Source organism: Chinchilla lanigera, unplaced genomic scaffold, assembly GCF_000276665.1.
Source record: "Chinchilla lanigera isolate Chin_1 unplaced genomic scaffold, ChiLan1.0 scaffold00013, whole genome shotgun sequence".
Classification (NCBI taxonomy): Eukaryota; Metazoa; Chordata; class Mammalia; order Rodentia; family Chinchillidae; genus Chinchilla; species Chinchilla lanigera.
The window spans coordinates 14,100,026-14,118,280 of NW_004955414.1; the positions used below are offsets into that span (position 1 = coordinate 14,100,026).

General features: G+C 38.1%; 1 protein-coding gene across 2 annotated transcripts in view; it reads left to right on the forward strand.

Annotated features, from left to right (window-relative positions):
* Positions 1 to 18,255, forward strand: part of Rsf1 (remodeling and spacing factor 1) — a 127,351-nt gene that overhangs the window by 15,214 nt on the left and 93,882 nt on the right. The window lies entirely within an intron of this gene.

An 18,255-nucleotide genomic window follows, 5' to 3' on the forward strand; every position in this document is an offset into this window, starting at 1 on the left:
CCCAAGCTGGTCTCAAACTCACAACAGTCCTCCTGCCTCAGCCTCCTGAGTGCTGTGATTACAGGCGTGAGGTACCATGCTCGGCTACTATCCTTGTATTTTTAACCTGTATCTTTATGTTTAAAGAGGACAGAATATACTTAGATCTTGCTTTTCTATCTACTCCTCCACTCTTTTGTTTAATTGAAATTTTAATGTCATATGTGGATACTGGGGACATATTAAAGCAGGATTTTTTTTTTTTTTTTAGTTCAGGATCGCCCTGAACTCTCTATGTAGTCCAGGCTGGCCTTTAACTCAAGACAATCCTCCTGCCTCAGCCTCCCCTGGTGCTGGCATTACAGGTGTGCACCACCACGCCCAGTTTTAAAAGCAGGTTTAAACCAAGAGTTCACAAACTATTCTCCATAGGGTTTACAATGTAGCATGTGAAAGTGAATTTTCCTCACATGTTTGTTGTGGCACAACTCACAGTAATCAAAATATGAAAAGTTGGGAGCACTGATACACACTTGTAATCTCAGCTACCCAAGAGGCTGAGGCAGGAGGATCACAAGTTCTAGGCCAGCCAGGGAAACATAGCAAGACCCCATCTCAAAAAGAAAAAAAAAAAAAAGAATTTAACCCTAGCTGTATACTCACAGATAATTGAATAAAGAAAATGTGATATATATATTCATGTATATATATATATATATATGAATAATATTCAGCCATAAGAAAGAATAAAATCCTGTCATTTGCATCAACAAGGGCAGAATGGAATACATATGTTAAGTGAAATAACTCAGGCACAGAAAGACAAACATCACATGTTCTCATGTGTAGAAAGTCAAAAGCTGATCACAGCCTCAGCCACCCTTGGTAGTCCACACCTGTCATCCAAGCACTCTGGGAGGCTGAGGCAGGAGGATCTCAAGTTCCAGTCCATCCTGGGCAACTTAGCAAGACCCTACCTCAGAATAAAAAAATAAAGATTCTGTAGTCACAGAAAAGGGACTCTAATATTAAAAAGGACTGTTCAAAAATATTAGATTAAAAGAAAAGTCAAATAAAAATACACTACATGATTCTGGTTACATGAGCCTGTAGAAGGGACAGATCTGTAGTGGTTGGAGAGCAGATATAGACTGGAGTGGGATGACTGAAGGGACGAAGGAGGGAGCCTTGTGTCCGGTCGCAGTTCCTTCTGTGAGAGCGTTGCTTTTCGTAGGTGGCCTGTCCTTTTGCCATGTAGTATTTGGGAAGCTCACTAAACTTATTAAAAGTTTAGTTTACGTGAAAGTCAGTTTACGATTGGTCACTTTTATTTTTTTTTGGTGGTGCTGGGGATTGAATCCAGGCTCTTGTGCATGCTAGGCAAGTGCTCTACCACCAAGCCACACCCCGACCCCTGATTGGCTACATAGTTGATTGGTATCAAAAATGCCCATCATCAGATAGACACATTTTACATGTTTCCATGTTTGTGTGTATAAATTTGCTGTCCTGCCTCCCTGTCTGGCTCTTTAAGTCTGAGAAAGAACCATGTGTTATTGTTTACTCATTTGCTAGCCAATCAGTTACTTTGGTTAGGAGAAATTCGTGTTTATGAAAAACAGCGTTTTGAGGTTTTTTCAGAGACCAAATCCGTTCCTTAAATTTTTATTGGCTACATATGGGCTAAGCACTGTCCTAGGTGCTGAAGATACCGGTCTATTTGATGTGGGACACATCTGATCACACAGTGTTCATGATACAGTATAGTACATAAGGACAAAATAGGACTATTTTGGGACACTCAGCAGGGGCGCTTTATTCTGCTATGGTGAGATAAAGAATGATTTCTTAGCTGGACATGGGGGCACATGCCTGTAATCCCAGCACTCAGGAAGCTGAGGCAGGAGGATCATCATGAGTTCAAGGCTAGCCTGAGCTATATAGTGAGTTCAAAGCCAGCCTGAATTGTTTTTTTTGTTTGTTTGTTTTGTTTTCCTCGGTACCAGGAATTGAACTTACGACCTCGCGCTTGCCAGGCAGGCACTGTGCCGCCGCCGAGCTAAATCCCCAGCCCGCCAGCCTGAATTGTATAGTGAGACCTTGTCCCCCCCCAAAAAAATTTTTTTTTCCTTAACAGCTATTTTGAACCCTGAGGATGAGAAGAACTAGGTGAGAGTAGAGGGAACTAAGCATGTGAAAAACTGGGACTGGAAATAGCATGTTTTGTTTGGGAACTCTGGTGAGTTCAGTGTGATGGCTACAGTGAGTCATGAAACCAAAACTAGCAACTGGTTACTCTGAGCTTCTTGTTATGTGAGAAAAGCTAACCCTGTATTTGTGGAGTCAGTCACTCTGGTAAGGTTTTGTAGTTTTTGGATGTACTGTTAACCAGCAGAGTGAGACAGCCATATCCTCACATTGAAGCAAAAGACTGGAAACTTGGGGACAAAAAGAAACAAAATACCAGAATAGAATTAGCTTTTAGGGACAGAGCAGAAGGAGAGGCTTGCCAGGAAGTTCAAAAAGGGACAAAGAGGTTAGAAGAGACATCAGAAAAGTATGCCAGGGACATCAGAAAAGATATCCAGGCTTCAAGAAGGAAGGTATGATCAGCAGTGCCATGTGCCACTGAGGTGAAAACAGAGACGGAAGAATTTAATCTGACTTTCGGAAGTCAGGTTGTGTAGAGGGTTAGGGAAGAGCAAATGGCGTAGGTGGGAACACGGAAGCTGGGAGTTGGGAGTGTAGAGAACTGTCTAGAAAAGCGCGTGCAGGAGCGTGCGTTACCTGGAGGGAACTTTCTTGTGGTACTATTGGTATGATAACTTCTTTTGTTTAAATGTTCACAACTTTGGTACTGTTACTTGTTTGAGACGAACAACACTTGATTTCCTTCAAAATGTAGAAGCCTAAGCCAACAGTTGTCTTTATTTTCAGTTAGATTTTGTGTACATCAGAAGCAAGTATTTACATAATGATGTTTCCTCATGAAGAGTGAAGAATAAGGAACGAGGATGTTCATTTTTCAACTTAACAGTTTACTTTTGATGGAAGACTTCTAACAACATAGTTAAGAGTTCAGGAGGAAAGTTTCTTGTTTGTTTGTTTGTCTTTGTTTTGTGTTTCTGAGATAGCGTCTTGCTGTGGTAGCCCAGGCTGGCCTTAAACTTGCAATTCTCTTGCCTCAAACCCTAGAGCAGCCAGGGATATAGCTCAGCGAGCAGCACAGGTGCCTGCCTGGCAAGCACAAGGTTCTGAGTTTGATTCCTGGTACACCCCCCAAAAAAGCCTGAAAATCCTAGAGCACTGGAATTACAGGTGTGCACTGTTATGTCTGGCTGGAAGGCTACTTTGAACTGGTATCTTTGAATGATTTTGGGCACTACAGGTCTTTAATCTTCTTGGACATGTTTGCATAATTTTTATGTCTATAGTTTTTGTGGGAATGTCCAGAGATTTCATTCAAAAGTAAGAAGTTATGTTGGCTTCCTCCAGAAGCAGACAGAAATAGGAGAGTAGGTAGCTTGTGAAGTATTGCCAGGAAACACTGGGGCTGAGGAAGAAATGAGATAGTAGAGAGGAAGAGCCAGCACAGAAGGTGTCATCTGTAGGCAGTTGGGGCTGAGTGCTCCTTTTGAGCTCTGGAAGGTAATGTAGACAGTATCTCAGATTTGTCACAAATGAAAGGTAAAGGAGCTTTTGCCAGTTACTGGCTGGGTTAGGCTGGGGGATACTCCCAGGAATGGTTAACTTTCTGTTCCCAGAGAGACTCCCTGGCAGAGATTTGGACAAGTGAATGCGGAGGGGGTAAATGAAAGGTGCTGCCGGCATCTGCTACAAACACAATAGAAAAATACAATTTCATTTCTTGGTTAATTGAAAATCTAAAATTGCTTAATTGTTTAGATGTTCTGTGACACGAAGAAATTTTTTATGTGGTAATAATGGCATTAGAGTTACTTAAAAAGGGTTATTTGTAGTTAATAGCAAATGATATGGTTTTGTTTGGTTGGTTTTGTTTTTTTTGGAGATAGTGTCTCACATATAGTTAAGGCTGCTCCTAGACTCACTGTGTAGCCCAGGCTGGCCTTGAATTCACAGCAGTCCTCCTGCCTCAGCCTCCTAAGTGCTGGGATTACAGGTGTGCACCTCCATGACTGGCTTCAGGCAGAACTTGTTTTTAGTAACTGTAACTTGAGCCATTCTTTAAAATCATTTTATTCAGACACCATGGTTTGTTTAATTGGCTAACTCATAGTCAGAACTTTGCTTTAAATAAGACATCACCATCTGGTGGTGAATAGCAATAACTGTTGTTTGGATCTTGCTTTGTGATCTACAAAGCATTTTCAGATACATCTTGTTATTTATTGAAATAACTAGAAACTACAACAAGCCATTTTATTCTGCTTTCTGACAAGATTACAGAAACCTGTAGAATGACGTTAAATGTTACTCATGTAGGTACTCTGCTTGGCCAGTGATGGTGCTTTTAATTCTTTTGGGAAGATACCAAGAAGGAGAATAACTGGATCTAATGGGACCTGTAGTCCTAGTTTTTTGAGGAATCTCCACACTGATTTCCACAGTGGTTGTACCAGTCTACAATCTCACCAATAGTAGAGAAGGGTTCCTTTTTCCCCCACACCCTTGCCAGCATTTGTTATTGGTTAATTTCTTTCTCCGGTACCAGGAACCGAACTCACGACCTTGCGCTTGCCAGGCAGGCGCTTTTGCCGCTGAGCTAAATCCCCAGCCCCGTTATTGGTTAATTTCTTGATGATAACCATACTTTCTGGTGTGGAATGGAATCTCAGTATTGTTTTAATTTGCATTTCTCAAATAACCAGTGATGTTGAACATTTTTTCATATACTTATTTGTCCTTTCTATTTTTTCATCTGAGAAGTATCTTCCATCTCGGATGCCCAGTTTTGGATATGATCTTTAAATTTACAGTCTGATTTTTTTTTTTTTTTTTGAGTTCTTTATATATTCTAGATAGTAGTCCTTTGAGAAACAGCTGGCAAGAATCTTTTCCCACACTGTGGGCTGTCTGTTCACTCTGTTGGTTGTTTCTCTTGCCATGCAAAAACTTTTTAATAAGATGAGATTATGGTTGTTGATTCTTTGTGATAGTTCTGTGAGGTTGGGGTTTTGTTCATAAAGTCTTTGCGTACACCAGTGTCTTCAAGATTTGTACCTATTCTGTCTTCCAGCAGATTTAGTGTTTCTGTTTTAATATTTAGATCTTTGATCCATTTTGGTTTTCATTTAGTGCAGAGTGAAAGATATGGGTCTAGTTTTAATCTTCTGCATGTGTGTGGGTAGCCAGTTTTTCTAGCACTGTTTATTAAAGAGGCAACTCAGTGAATGTGTTTGGCACCCTTGTCAAATATAAGGTGGCTAAGGGGCATACAGATTTGTGATACTTGTTAATCTTTTTGATTTCAGTGTTCATTATGGTTGACCTTTTTCATTTCTAATTGCATTGACTTGGCTTTTTTCTGTTTTTTTGAGTTATATTGACTAAAGATTTGTCTATATTGTATATTCTTTTGAAGAACCAAGTCTTTGATTCATTGATTCTTCCTATTGTTTTTTTGGGGGGAATCTCAATTTCATTGACTTCTGTTTTAATCTTTATAATTTACTTCTTTGTATTAGCTTTGGGTTTGAATTGCTTTTGTTTTTCTAGGACCTTGAGGTGCACCATTAGATTATTTATTTGGGCTCACTGCTTTTGTAATGTGGGCAGTCACAGCTATAAACTTTACTCTTAGGATTGCTTTCATTGTGTCCCATAAGTTTTGGTATATTGCACTGGGATTATTATTTAATCCTAGAAGCTATCTTAATTCTTCTTCCATGACTTCTTCTGTAACTTTGAGTGTCTTGTTTAGTTTCCATGCATTTGCATCATTTGTGTTTTCTTTTGCTGATAGTTTCTAGTATCATTGCACTGTGATCTGATAATATGCATGGTATACTTTCAGTTCTTTTATATTAAGCTTGCTTTATTGACTAATATGTGGTCTACTTTTAAGAAAGTTCCATATACTATTGAGAAGAATGTGTATTATGTTGTTGGGTAGACCACCTAGTAGATGTCTTTCAGGTCCATTTGTTTGAAGGTTTTGTTCAACTCTGATTTATTTATTTATTTTTTTTGTCTACTTGACCTATATGTGATACTGTGATATTGAGGTCCCCCAATTGTGTTTCTTTTTTTGCTCTTTTATGTCCTACAGTAGTATTGGTCTTATCCAGTTTGGTGTGTTGTTGTTTACTGCATATATGTTAATAATTGTTCTCATTTTTTGTCAGATTGTTCCCCTTAACCAATATGTATGACCTTCTTTGCCTTTTTGGATCACTTGGTTGAAGTCTGTTTTGTCTGGATATAGGGTAGCTACACCTTTTCAGGTTCCTATTTCATGAAATACTGTGTTCCATCCTTTGATTTTTAGTCTGTGTGTTTCTTTTTGGTTTAAATGTGTTTCTGATATACAGCACACTGCTTGATTTCTTTTGTTTTGTTTTCTTTTTTTTTGAGAGAGGATCTTGTTATGTAGTGTAGGCTAGCTTTGAACTCACTATGTAGCCCATGCTGGCCTTAAACTTGTGGCGATCCTCCTACCTGAGCCTCCCAAGTTGTGGGGTTATAGGCATGTGCCACAATGCCTGGCTTGATTTTGTTTCTTTTTTCTTTCTTTTAAAATTTTGTTCTTGATCTATTCTCCTAGCGTGTATCTTTTGATTGGCCACTTGAGACCATTCACATTGAGTTACTACTGAAAGGTATTGATTTATTTCTGTGTTTCCTTTTTTTCATGTTGCAGATTCCCTGTTTTTTGTACTTAACTGGTCATCTTACTTAAATTCATTCTTCTAGACCTTTGTTGTTGTTAACTTTGTCATCTTTAGGATATCCTTGAAAATATTTTAGAGTACTGGTTCAGTGGTCATAAATTTAGGTGCTCTTTATCATCTCCATTTTTTTTTTCTTTTTTTTTGTTTTTTCAGACAGGGTCTCACTGTGTAGTTCAGGCTGGTCCTAAACTCACTACATAGCCCAGGCTGGCCTCAAACTCATGGTGATCCTCCTGTCTTAACTTCCCGAGTTGGACTTCTGGGATTATAGGCATGTGCCAACATGTCTGGCTATTTTTCCGTCAGTTTTGAAAAATAATTTCCCTAGGTATATCAGCCTGGCTTGGAAATTGTTTTCTTTTAGGGCTTAAAACACTTCACTACAAGCTCCCTGAACTTTAAGGTTTGTACTGGGAAGTCCGCTGTTAATCCAATGAGGTTACCTTTGTAAGTGAGTTATTGCTTTTGCTAACTGCTTTTAAGATTCTGTTCTGGTGTTGGACTTCTAGAATTTTGCGTATGATGTGGAGAGATTCTTTTCTGATCATAGCTATTTTGGGTTCTATATGCCTTACTTACCCATGTGTTAAATGCTTTATTCTTACTAGTGCTTTATTTCTTACCAAAAAAAAAAGATTTTTGCTATTATTGCAGTAAGCAGGTTTATATATATTTATCATTTGGTCATTTTTTAATTCTTCCCTCTTGAATTTTTTTAAGATCCCTTTTCCCATCTTCAAAAATTCTATTTTCTACCATCTCTCCTTTATTTTGCCTTTTAAATTATTCATATTTTGGGTTTCTCATATAACAGAAACCATTTTCCCACAAATGATTTAAACATCTTTCTTTATGGATGTGTGATACTCCGTTGTGTATATATACACCACATATTCTTTTAGCCACACATCTGTTGATGGGGATCTAGGTTGTTTCCATAATTTAAATTTTATGAATTGTGGTAGTGTAAACATAGATATGCATGTATCATTGCAGTGTGATGACTTTGACTCCTTCAGGAAGGTATCTGGGGGAGGTATAGCTGGGTTAAATGGCATTTCTAGTTTTAGGTGTTTTTTTTTTTACAAATCTCCATAGTGATTCTTATAGTGGTTGTACTAGTTTACATTCCCAACAGCAATGTAGAAGGGTGTTGTTTTGTCTATAATCTTGCCAGCATTTATTGTTTTTTGAGCCTTTGATGATAGGCATTCTTTCTGGAGTAAGGTGGAATCTTAGTTAACTATTTTCATTTACATTTCTGTAGAGCAGTCTCTTACAAACTTGAATATGAAACTTTCCTACATTCCTCCTGTGGATTCTCATTACATTTAGAATAAAATCTCAACTGTGTTGCTCAGAGGCTTTATGAGCTTTGATCCTTGATTACTTCTTCAGCAGCTTTTTTTTTGTTTTTGTTGTGGGACGTTACACATGGTAAGCAAGCATCCACCAGTGTCTTTTACTCTTTGTGAGCACATTAGAAGTTTTTAACTGCCTCAGGGCTTCTATTCTTGCCTTTCCTTTTGCATGGCATGTTTCTCCCATCCTTGGCTTAGTTGGAGCTTTATATTTTTTGGTCTCAATTTTGTTAGCGAGGTAGTCCCCTGAATGTTTGAACCTAATGTTTGTAAAATATTTTCCATTCATTGGAGAAAATATTAGCAATTGGTGCATCTAAGTAAAGGATATACTAACTAATCTTTAATATTTTTACTATAGAATATTTGAAACTATTAAAAAAAAAAGTTAGGGAAATCCTTTCCCCATAAATACTGTTTCATCATTCATTTTGTTTCGAGTCCCCCACCCTGATTATCAAATTCAGTAGGGCAGAGAGAAAAGAGAAATAGAATCATCTGATTAGAGCTGGAGGCACATGGTACTAGAAGCCATTGCCTTGAATACCTCATATTCTCATTGCCAGGATGCTGTTCATAATGTAAGCAAGGCTTTAAAGAATGACTGACGTGAATGGTTCCCATTATCTCCTTAGAGGTCTTTCCACTTCCTGAACGAGGAAGTACGGGTTTCTTTATGAAGGGTGTATTCCTACAGTGCTGGAGTTTTACAGGATACCCTGTCTCTTAAATCTGTTCTTCTTCTGTTGGCTGTTATCATGACTTCTAACCATACTGATATTTTTACCAGTTGTACTACCCTGATTATTTTCTTGGTAGCAAATGTTTCCTAGTTTTAGTTCCCAAATAATATTTGGTCAATTTCTTGATATATGTGAGGACAGTAATATGATTCTAGATGGTACTCAGAAACCTAAAGTGGTGCAGTGGTACCGTTGGTTCAGTGTGCCTGGCTGATCGCTATTCTTGAACTTCTTTTCTCTCTAATAGTATTGAAATGAATGCAGTCATTTATGTTACACTTACCTGGAATCTCTGTGTTGTGCTTTTTCAAATGGTATCTTGGGTTTATATGTCTTGAGCCACTTCTTTGCTTTTAAGAAAGCTAGGATGATTGATTAAATGAACTCATTGAAGATAAGGTATATATAAATACCTGATACTGATTTCAAGGATCAGTAGCCTGTGGGGCCAGTGTCATGTATTCTGTAACTGTGTTCGCCCAGCAGTCTCCAGAAATTATACAATAGGTAAAGCTTATCGTAGCTTCTCTTTCAGTCACTGTCAGAAATCAGTGTTTTATTGATGACTTATATTCAATCAGCTGTTTTCAAATTCTGTGTTCATAAACTTAGACATTTAAATGAAATACTGAGATTTGAAAAGGATATATTTAGTTACTATGAGCTAGATTTCTACCACTTGAAAAGCAAAATTGTGCCAGTCATGGTGGCACACAACTGTCATCACAGCTTTCAGGAGGCTGAGGCAGGAGAATCTGGTAAGTTTGAGGCAAGATTTGGCTCCATAATGAGCTCAGGGAGCCATCCTGAATTACATAGTGAGACCTTATCTCAAAATAAAACAAAAAGCAAAGTTGTTGTCAGTAACAGCTGAGAGGACCCAGGGATTTTTATGCTCAATGGCACAGCGCCTGACTGGCAAGCACAAGGTCCTGAGTTTGATTCCTAACACCAAAAAAGAAAGGTAACAGACCAGAAACAGACTGGAATGGCAGAAGCGGCAGTCTTTTGCCCCATGTATCATATGCCTAGCATCTTTTTTTTGCCTGGATTTTGGTAAGTTGCCCAGAATGGGTTCAGAACTTGTGACCGTCCTGTCTCAGCCTCCCTGTACTGGGACTACAGGTATGTGCTGCCGTGCCCAGTGCAGCAACATTTTCTAGATTTCATGCTAAAAAGGTGCTTTAAAAAAATATCAAAATATAAAACATGTTTGGATAATTAGATCAATAAACAGGCTGGGATTCTACCAATTTCTGCTTCTGCATTTTCTGTTTTCTGTTGGTAGGCTCTTTGTGAATTCACAAAACCTCTGATCTTTTCTGTTTTGAACTCTTTCACGTCCTGAGGTCGTGAGGGAAGAGTCTATTAAAATTTATTATTTGAGTTTGTCACTTGAAAAAGTAGAGATCCCAGCTCAGTTGGGACAAAAACCTGTACTTTTCAGAGTAGCTGGAAGTTGGTTAATAAATAAACCTTTGGAAAGAAGTTAAAATTTAATGATCTGTAAATGAGACTGTAAAATGTTCCAGCTTATAAATGAGTGAATTTAGAGCTTGTCAATATTTTCAAAATAATTGGGAGTAAATAAAAATATGATTGATACTTTGTACCTGCTCTGTTCAAAACTATAGCCACTTGCCATATATGTCTGTTTAAATTAATCAGGGATAAATAAAATCACAAGTTTAGTTCCTCATTTTCATTAGCCACATAATCAAATGGTCAACGGTCACATGTGGGTGAATGGCTGCTACACTGGGAATTGCAGATATAGAACATTTCCAACATCCTAGAATGATCAGTTGAATGAATAGCTCAGAAGGGTGCAGACTAATAGTATAGAAAATCTGTTTAATGAAATAATGCCAGAAAGCTTATCAACTCTTGGGAGAAGTTTAACCATGTACCTTATGTTTAGGAGACATTTAAACCTCTAATAGGCATGACCAGAAAAGAACCTCCCTACATCAGACTGTATTTAAAATGGCAAGAGTAGCAAACAAGGAAAGGACATTGAAAGCTGCAAAAGAGAAACACTAAGTTGCTTATAAAGATAAACCCATAAGAACTCTCTATGTAGCCCAGGCTGGCTGTGAACTCGCAGTGATCCTTCTGCCTCGACCTCCTTAGTGCTGGGATTATAGACATGCTGCTGCACCCAGCAGTAAATTTTAATTTTAAATATGCTAGTTGTATCCTCCAGCACTAATACATTAGGTACTAGCTACAAGTGATTAGTGTGAGTTTAGGTGTACTACAAGTGTAAAATACATAATAAATTTTAAATACTTAATACAATAAAAGACAGAGGCTGTCTCAATTTAAAAATACTGATAACATGTTGAAACAATAACATTTTGGTTATATTATGTTAAGTAAATGATGCTACTAAAATTTTTAGACTGAGGGTATAAATCAGTAGTGATAGAGTGCTTGTCTAGCATGGCCAAGGCCTGGGCTTGATCCACAGCAGTGCTGCAAACAACAAACAAAAAACCAAAAGTAAACATTTTTATCCTTTTTACTTTTATAAATATGCTACCAGAAAATAATATGACTTATGTTCTATTTCCATTGGACCATGCTGTACAAAAGCTAATAATGTGGTAAATCAGTAATACATAATTATTTTTACATTCCTGAATGACCAATGACTACATTTGTAAAGTAGAATGAAACATTTATTAAATGTTTTACTTTTCCTTATACTGAATTTTAAGAGGTAGTACCAGTAGTAACCAGTAGTGATGTACAGTCATAATGTTTCATGATTTCTGTGTGATGGGGGAATTGTGCATAAGACATCGATGTCTGTGTGATATAGAAATGTATATAGTGAGTGATATAGATCATATGAATAGAGTGGGCATTCTAAGAACAAAGGGATTGCTGGTATTGGGAAGCCATCATAGGTACTGGGGCTTCTACTGCCCAAACACTAAAAGTTGAAAATTATTTTCATAAGATGGTAAGCTGAAAGGCTTCTAGTAAAACCTATATAGGTAATAATCTGGGTAGGTTTTGTAGACAGCATACAGACCAGTGTGATTTCTATCAGGGATTTCAGTGTAGAAGTGACAGAAAAGGATTTGAGAGTTAGGTTGTGAATGAATCTGGATGGATTTATACATATAGATATTTATATAAATACCTGGGGGCTAGGTATTGTGGTGAACACTTATAACCTATCTACTTGCTCAAAAGTTTGGTTTTGTTCTAGTATTTCATTGTTGCATTTTTATCTACTTGATTCATTTGTGACAGTAGGGTATTGAGGTTCCCCAGTACAATTGTATTAGTGCTTATTTGATTTTTCATGTTCATTAAAATTTGTTTTATATAGTTAGGTGCACTGATATTTGGTGCATATTTATTTATGATTGTTATCTCTTCATCTTGGATTATTCCCTTTACATGAATGTAGTGACCTTTGTCTCTCAATCAGTTTTGGACTGAAATCCATTTCGCCTGCAAAAAATTTCGTCTGCTTTTTGCTGGGTTCCTATCACGTGCAGTGTTGTCTTCCATTCTTTGATTTCTTTGTCTGTGAATTTCTTTTTGAATTAAATATGTTTCTTGTATGCATTGTATTATTGGATCTTGCTTCTTGATCCATTCTGCCACTCTGTTTCTTTTGATTGGTGAAGTGAGACCATTAACATTGATGGTTATAAGTGCTGTATGTTGACTTATTCTTTTTTTTTTTTTTTTTTTTTTTGGTTTTCCTCTGGTACCGGGAACCGAACTCGCGACCTTGCACTTGCCAGGCAGGCGCTTTGCCGCTGAGCTAAATCCCCAGCCCCCTATGTTGACTTATTCTTGTCATGTTATTTTCCTGTTGTTGGCTCCCTTTGTTCCCCCTCTGTTTTAATTATTTGCCCTGCCTGGTGGATTCATTCTGTTGGGGTTCATAGAGTTGTAATCCTTGTTATCTCTTTCTAGAAGGTTCTTCAGAACCTTTTGGAGTGCTGGTTTGGTGTTAATGGATTTCCTCAGGTGTTCTTTGTCATGGAAGTATCTTATTTCTCTATTAATTTTTAAACATAGTTTTGTGGGGTACATGAATCTGGATTGGGGGTTGTTTTCTTTTAGGGCTTGAAATACTTCACTTCAAGCTCTCCTTGACGTGAGGGTTTGTGTTGAGAAGTCTGCCATGATTCTGATGGGCCTTCCTTTATAGGTGATTTGTTTCTTTTCTTTAACAGCTTTTAATACTCTGTTCTTGTGTTAAATTTCAGGAATATTGAATATTACATAGTAGAATTTTTTTTTTTTTTTTTTTGATCATGGCAATTTGATTTTTGTATGCCTGCCTCACTTTTCTGTATGTCAAATTCTTTTTCCCTGCTTAGGAAGTTTTTCTGCCATGACATCTGTGAACAGCTTTGTAAGGTCATTTGCACTATCTTCTACTTTTTTATTTACGCTGATCAATCATATGATATTCTTTGTAGCACCTAGCAGCTGCTGGGTTGATTTCTTGTGGTCCCTTGCTATTTTTTTTAATATTGATATTTTTTCTTTTTCTTTGTTATTTCCTTCTTTTTGAGATATGGTCTCACTGTTCAGGCTGGCTTTGAGCTCACTTTGTAGCCCAGGCTGGTCCTGAACTTGCAGTGATCCCCTGCCTCAGCCTCTGAGTGCTAGGATTACAGGTGTGTGCCACCATGTCTGGCTTTCTCTTGCTACTTTTAAGAAATCTTTCTTTGCATGATCGCTAGCCACAATCCTGTCTTCTATATCTGAGATTCTGTCCTCACATTGGCTTGTTCTGCTGTGTATACTTTCAGCAGAATTTTTAATCCCCTAGATATCTGTTTGACTCTGTTTAATGGATTCCGTTTCTTTCCTATGTTGGATGTTCATGGTTTACACATTTTGCGAAACTCTTCTATTTTTTAATCTTTATCTGCTCTAGAGTCACTAAGCATCCTTTCATTATGGTCACCATCTTTGTAGTTATCTGAGACATTATTTCTGATTTGATTTTTTTCTAGAGCCTTGTTCATTTGCTTTCTCCCTTCAGAGAGTCCAGGTGGATAGCTTTCAGATTGTTTCACCTCATTGCACCATGGGTTTGCTTTTGGTGAGCTGGATGTCTGGGGTTGCATCTTGTTTACATGTCTTCTCATTTAGGCTTTTTGTTTGTTTTTAGTTTAATTCCTGGGTTGATGTTTGTAAATTGCCTAGGGTGAACAGCTTTATTTCCTTTAGGAAATAATTACTTCTCAGAGGTGTCTTCCAGATGTAGCTTGCTTTTGGTTTTGAGTCTGTTGCAAGATCCTACCCCTTCTATTTATTGGGGATGAGAAGTTGCTGCTTACTTGGCCCTGCTCCAGGTTGTTTGGCACTGACTTTATAGTATTTTTTATGACCTTTAGGCAGTTTCAGTTTCGTGTACCAGGAAGAACAAATGGTTAGAACAATTTAGTCATTTTGGCTAAAGTGATACAATGAGCAATAATATTAGCATCAAACACAGCCTAGCAAATGACAAATAGAGGTAACTATTGATTTGGCACTTTTTACCATATGAGCTAGACTTGTGGTTATATAACAAAATCTAAAGGGAACCAGAACATTGTATGCAGTAAATAAGCCCTGAAAATGGCAATTTTACCCTCAGAAGAGAAAATTTAAAAGAGGTTAGGAGGAAAGATAGAGAAATAGAAGAGAGATTAGAAGCAAGAGCAGAAGACAAAGGTTCTTACAAACTTGTAGAAACATGCAGAAGACAGGAGGGCAAGAGAGAAAGCAGAAATAAAAACAAGAACAACAACAGAAGAGAGCAACAAAAAACTAGAAACCTTGTTCACACTGAACAAAAAAGAAGAAACAAAAAAGAGAAAGAAAATAAAGGAAAAGAGAGAGAAAAAAAAGAAAAGGAAAATAAACTGTCCACTTCATGGTGTGTTTCTGGTAGACAGTGTGGGCAGACAGAGTCCAGATCCATGTCACTTAATTCTAGCAAGCCAGCAGCAGCTTCACAGCAGGGCAGTGGATAATCTCAGCAAGACTGTACCCCTATTTCCACTGAAGTTTGGGCTGGCCTCTGCCTGCTGATTGGGAACCAGACCCACCCAGCCTACAGCAGTCTTTGTGCCCTCTGTGGGTTTGAACTTGTCTGGGAGCCACTAGGTGGAGCCAGCAGCCACTCCAGAATCCTGAGCTCAGTTGGCTTCTTTCCAAGATGACTCCTGGCCAGTTGTCTTCTCTTGCAGGCTGTCTGAATGGGAACAGCTCACAAGCCATTGCAGTCCGCTGTGTCCACTGTTCCATTCCAGTGGTGCACTTCTCCATGGAGGCCTTTGGGGTTGCCAGCTGACACTGTGGGTCTGCAGGTTCAGGCCTTCTCTCCTAGGCAGTGAGTCTGGGCTCAGGGAGAGAGCACCACCTGCCTGTTCTTCCTCCTCTTTGAAGTTTCTCTCTTTGCTCTCGCTGTGGGCCTCAGTTCTCACTTCACATCCTTCCTGGGTCCTTGGGACCCACTTCACTCCTTCTCGTACTCATGTTGCTATATTCCAGTGTCTGGACATTAAATCTGGGAGAGGCTCTTTCTCTGCTGCACATCACTATACCATCTTCCCGGGAGCAACCCTTCTATGTGGGAGGGTGAAGGCAGGAAGATTGCAAGTTTGCCAACCTGAGGAATGTTGCCTGCCTGCCTTTCTTTCTTTCTTTCTTTCTTGCTTTCTTGCTTTCTTTTTCTTTCTTGCTTTCTTTTTCTTTCTTGCTTTCTTTTTCTTGCTTTCTTTTTCTTGCTTTCTCCTCTCTCTCTCCCTCTCTCTCTCCCTCTCTCCCTCTCTCCCTCTCTCCCTCTCTCCCTCTCTCCTCCCTTCCTTCTTTCCTTCCAGACAGGGTTTTACTGCATAGTTTAGGCTGGCCTTGAACTTACTATGTAGCCCTGGCTTACCTTGAACTCACTGCAATCCTCCTGCCTCAACCTTTTGAGTGCTGGGATTATAGGGGTTTGCCACCACACCTGGAAAGAAAAAAAAAAGCAGCTGGGAAGTGACATGAAGGCAGTATCTTTTGGAAAATTGGTTTGCTTACTGACTGTAGTTATTTTTGTCAAATGAGAAGGTATAGTGACGTCTTAGAAAAACAGGGTAAATTGAGAGCATGTTTGAGATGTAGAAACAGAAAGCTGTCAGGATTGCTATGTTTGGGCAGAAGGAGAAATTGAAAGTGACCGTGGTTTCCAGAAAATTACTGCAAAAGTAAAAATGAGTATGTTTTAGTTTTATATAATGATTGGCAATTTTAAAATGGTGAGGTAGTCAGCACAGCTTTTTATTACAGGTGGTGAAACTGAGGATCAGAGCTGAGAGTACTCAGCTACTTGTATGTATGGTAGCACTGAGCATTGAGCCTGCATTCTTACTTTTTATCTACTGTATTGTTGTGGGCATCTACTCAGCTACCTAAGCAATGCCTCTGGCTTTCTTGACTCTTTCTCTGTAACTGCATAACCAGTCACTAAGTTTTATTAATTTTGTTTCTGTAACATTTTTCAGATCTGCCCACTTCTCTAGGTACCACCCCACCTTAGTTCACGCTTCTCCTATGTTTTTTTGATTAATGTTTTCTTCAATTTATATCTAATATTTGCCCTGTACCCCTACTCCTAAAATAAGCAAGTAACAGATTTTATTTAACAGTGTGTCATCCTCCCATTCGTTATTAACATCTTTATAAAATACACAGCAATCTCCTGCTTAAACTCTTAAATAAAATCTAAATTTCTTAGCCTGGCCTTATAAAACTCTTTTTTGTTCAGTTCCGTGCCTCTAGTTCCATAGTCACTTCGGGTTTTTCAGCCATTTACACCTGCCTTTGTTTCTACAAGTAGTGTCCTTCTTGCTCTTTTCTATACTGTGTGATCTCAGCTTTGTACTGTAAGTCTGTGGTAGTTGTTTGTTTACTTGTTTGTGATACCTTCTTTCTCTTTCCCATAACCCATTGTTCTCTACTCCACTGAAGTTTTATTTATGTAGGTTCATTAAGGACAGGCAGTATTATTACTTGCTGATAGTAAAGCCATAGCAATTTGTTGAATGAAGGGGCTGGGGATTTAGCTCAGCGGCACAGCACCTGCCTGGCAACCATAGGGTCGTGAGTTTGATTCCCAGTACCAGAAAAAAAAACAGAAAAAAAAAATTGTTGGATGAGTGAATGTCTTACTATTTCAAAGTTGTTTCAAATTAGAAATATCTTTAGTGAAGAATAAAGAGCTGGAAAGAATGCCTGAAAAAAAATTGCGCCATCAATTTCCAATGTCAGAGTGTGCCTTGAAGAATTTACATAGTATAAAATATTAGATCAAGTCTATTAGAGAACACTGAAGATCATACTTCTATGTTGGATATTCATAATACACCATAAAAGGAGTCAAATGGTTTCCTGAAGTTCTGCTCTGGGTTTTTTTCTTTTAACTAGTATTTTTCTAATATATTAGATTATGAAAACTTTTTAGGCAGGATACCTGTCATTTCTCTTATGTCACTGTTGGCATTTAGGAAATACAAAATTTGGCAGGCATGTGCTTCTTTTATATTCATTGGGCCTAATTAATATAATTTTAAAACTTAGATCTTGCCCAAGGGGTATTTGGAGGAAGTCTGGTTATTTATAGTTAGATTAGAAAACTAATCTACAAATATTTGAAAGCTCCAATAGAAGAGGAATTAAAAGTTTTGTTTTTTAAACTAGAGAGAGCCAGCCCCAGAGGAAGAAGTTGTAGGGCTGCAGGGTAATTTTCTAATAGTTAAAACTATCTAGAAAATGGAACTAGTATTTGGAAGATCAGTGAATTTTTTTGTCTGTGAGTTGTCAGGCAAAGATCCATGGGAATACGGTAGAGGAGCTTCATACGTTAGATGAGGGATAGAGTGAAAGAAGCTTTTTGAATTGGCTTGAAAACCATTGGACCCGATTTCTGAGTTATCTACTAATTTGGAATTATATTTCTTGACTCATTTTTTGATTTGGTGAATTTATATTTTGGCCTGGATTCTCAGTAAAGATACCAAATATGTGCTATGGGAAACAAGTGGATTAGAAATTTTTGTTGTGTAGTTTCAGTGCTTTTACATGACAGTATAGTATTTCTTAACTTGCAATGCTGGGGATTGAACTCAGGGCCTCTCACATAGTAGGCAAGTGCTCTGTCAGGCCATCTCTAGCCTAATGGTAGTTTTTCTTTTCTTTTTTTGTGTGGTACTGGAGATTGAATCCAGGGCCTTATGCATGCTAGACAAAGGCTCTCCAATGAGCTATAATGATAGTTATGAAAGG